We start from the raw sequence: 3,958 nt of genomic DNA, 5'->3' as shown, positions 1-3,958 counted from the left end.
GGTGCTTCTGGAGATTTTGGGGACTTGGGAGGTGAAATCTGTTGACTTTTAATTGGATTAGGTAATGTATCATGTTTAAAGTAAATAAACTTTATGTAATCTTTAGGTTCTTTACTGCTCTCTTCTTCACTCTTTTTTGCAAACTCATCAATTCTCACATGTGAACTTTCTATGATCTTATGAGTAGTTAGATTAAAACATTTGTATGCTTTACTTCTACTAGAGTATCCTAGAAATACACCTTCATCACTTTTGACATCAAATTTACCTTTCCTTGTCTCCTTCAAAATATAAAATTTTCTACCAAATACTTTCAAGCAACTTACATTAGGTTTGTAGCCATACCATAGTTCATAAGGAGTCTGATTTGAGTCTTTCTTCAATTGTACTATGTTCAAGGTATGAACTATTGTACTAATTACTTCCTTTTAGTATTTAATTGCAACATTCTTTTCTATCATCAGGGTTCTTGCACAATCCATGATTGATTTGTTCCTTCTTTCAACTATACCATTCTGCTGAGGTGTACCAGGGGATGATACTTGTCTTTTGATTCCTCTTTTAGTGTAGAATTCACTGAATTCATTAGAAATGAATCCACCTCCTTTATGTGATCTCAAACATTTCAACTTCTTTCCTATTTCCTTCTCAACTCTTGTCAGATACCACTTGAAATTTTGAAAAGCTTTAGACTTATCTTTTAGATACATTACTATCATCATCCTAAAATAATCATCAACAATAAAATAAAATACTTATCTCCAATGTAGCTCTCAATGCCAATAGGTCCACAAAGGTCTGTATGAACTAGCTCTAAGACTTCTTCAGAATGATAGTTTTTGAAACTTGTCTTGCCCATCTTACCAGTTTGACAATTTTGCATAGGCCCATATCAGGTTTCCTTAAACTAGGAATACCTCTTACTCTTTTCTTTTTTCTTATCTTGGCTAGGTTATCAAAGTTCACATTACATAATCTTTTATGCCATAACCAAATTTCTTCTACTTGAGCAATAAAACATGAACTTTCACTAACATCTAGGTAGAATAAGTTACCTTTTGTTTGATTGCTGGACCCAACTAGATTTCTTTTTTCATCTAGAAACTTGGCCTTCCCATTCATAAATTCTACCTTGAATCCAATGTTATTCAACTATGCCACACTTAGTAGATTATGTTTCAATCCTTCAACCCAATAAGCATTATCACATTTGAGTTCATTGGTTAGAGAAATACAACCTTTTCCTTTTATGCAACATGGTTCATTGTTCCCAAATCTTACACTTCCACCATCATAGTGTTCCATATGTTCAAAATTTGTTTTATCACTAGTCATATGATGAGAACAACCACTATCAATAATCCATGCATCATTTTTTCTAACATGAGAAATAAGTGTCATTTTATCTTCATCATCATCAGATTCATCTGTTACATCAATATAGACCATTTCATAATCATCACTACTATTTTAATCTTTACCCATGAAATATGATTTCTTACCTTTCTCCTTGTAGCTATTGAAATCCTTCTTGCCTTTGTACTTGTTGTTCTTCTTTTCATCTCTTTCTTCTCTATTTGGACACCTTGTAGCAATGTGACCAACTTCTTCACAAGAAAAATAGATTAGAGGAATTTTACCTTTGTACTTTCCTTTGCCTTTGGGATATCTTCTTGCAAGCAGTGTTTCAATGGCTTCAAGATCACTATTAGAACTATTTTCCTCTTCACTTTCACATTGTTTGCCTTTAGACTTTGCATCTTTCTTCTTGAGTGAGAACTTGGCTTCAAATGTAGACTCAAGATTGCTAGAACTAGGAACATAATTATCATAGTTATCTTGCTCAACCTTCCCACTAGAGCATCCAAGGTTATCTTATTATTTGGATTACATATCATCTCTTGAATAGTTGACATTTTAATTACATAGATAGGAAGAAGGGTTCTGAGTACCTTGCTGACCACTGTCACATCATCAATTTTCCCTCCAGAGGCTTTTATTGCATTAACACTAGCTTTGATTCTCTCAACATATTTTGCAATTCTTTCATCTTCCCTCATTTTCATTTGATCAAACTAACCTCTCAAGCTTTTTGACTTGTCTCTTCTCACATTATCATTTCCTCCATAGATATCTTTCAGTTTGGTCCACATCTCATGAGCAGTAACACATCCTTTAACCTTGTCAAATTCAACATAGTTAAGAGTTGATGTAATGTCGATCATCATTATTTTATGATTCTTCTTTTTAGCAATTTCCTCCATAGTCATAGTTCTAATAGGATCTTTATACTGGGTATTTAAATATTTCAAACTTGAATCACTAATGCTAGCCAAATTTAGCTTCATAAGTTCCTGTCATGCCTAAAAGTTATCTTTGTTTGACTTGAGAATCTCTCTTCTGTAAGACATCCTGATCTTTAGCTTAGGTCCTTGAAACCTTCTTTGCAAGCACCAAAATACCAATTGTTGGAAATATAAGAGGAGAAACTAAAAAGGGAGGGGTGAACAAGTTGCTACAAAAATAAATCCCAGATCCTTTAGATGCCAAAGAAAAACATAAACTCTCCTGAAACTATTGTAACTCAATTAACACATAGGTACTCGAATAATACCAACAATATGTTGTAACTCGACAAGCATTATAGTATCAACTATTACTCAGTAAATACTAAACATGTAGATCTTAAGATATTAATTGTGATTAACCTTGATTAACTTAGTTTCATACACATAAAAGAAATAACATGAACACAAGTGACACCAAGATTTAACGTGGAAATCCAATTTGGGAAAAACCACCAATTGCAACTAGTTAATATTTTTCACTCTTTTGAAGTGAGCCCTATTAGGAGCCAACAATTTTAGGTGTGATCATGTTAGAGAATTTAATTGACACTATTAAGAGTGGCATTGTTAGAGGTTTTTAGACACTTCAATCTAGAAATGCCACCTTGTTAGAGGATATGGAAAATAGTTGTTAAGCCAACTTTATTAAGAGATTTGATACATTGCTATAATGGTTAGAAAGTAACAATGATATGACTTGATTTTTATTGCAATTGTATTGCTGATTTCAGATTTCAATTCTGGCTCAAATACTTGATCCTTCCCAATCAGATTAGTCTTTTCAAGCCAACAAGTATATTCTTCTTATCCTTCCAATTCACTTCCTCTAAGAATCTTCTTATCTTCCACACATTCTCACACACATTCAATCCTTAACTTGACCTTATATCATATACATTATCAATTTGGCTTGAATACAACTTAGACTAATTAATATTCATCTCCTTAGTTAGCTAGAACTAACAAAATAATCCATTAGACTTAATATGCCTAAACAATAAAATCCTTTTTTAGTCGACCCTTCTCAATAGATATTAACACTAGAATGATTTTCCTATATTTACCAAGTGAACTCGGTTAACACTACATCTTTGCAAACTTCCTTTGGTAACCGAGTGGGCTTGATTAACACTGGTTCCATCCAACTTTCATTTGTTAACCAAGTTAGCTCGATTAACACTCAACTTCTACAAACTTCTCTTTGATGCCTAAGTGAACTTAGTAGACACTATCTTTTGAACTTGGAAAACACTAGAATGCTTGATAGACACATGAAACTATCTTCATTGCCCAAGTGAGCTTGGCACACACCTACTAGTAAAGATATGACATTTTGTGTAACATCAAATACACAATTGATCAATTGTTTTCAATAATACATCAACAAGTTTTTCTTAGATGAAGATGAAGTGAAAGATGCAACTTACAACATGAAATCTTCCAAATATGAAGTGCTTTTGAGAAGACCCACGAAGGAGGAAATTTATGAGATCACTGCTAACATGGTTGCACAAGTGCAGACAAGGTGTATGCTATCTAGGAATGATGGTGGTAAAGCTGCCAATACTTTTGTCAAGAAAAAATAACCTAAAGAGCATAAGACAAATAAA

Source organism: Cupressus sempervirens, chromosome 11 (assembly GCF_028749045.1).
Source record: "Cupressus sempervirens isolate cs-2001-9-10 chromosome 11, ASM2874904v1, whole genome shotgun sequence".
In the NCBI taxonomy this organism is placed as follows: Eukaryota; Viridiplantae; Streptophyta; class Pinopsida; order Cupressales; family Cupressaceae; genus Cupressus; species Cupressus sempervirens.
Note: the sequence above shows the minus strand (reverse complement) of the source record.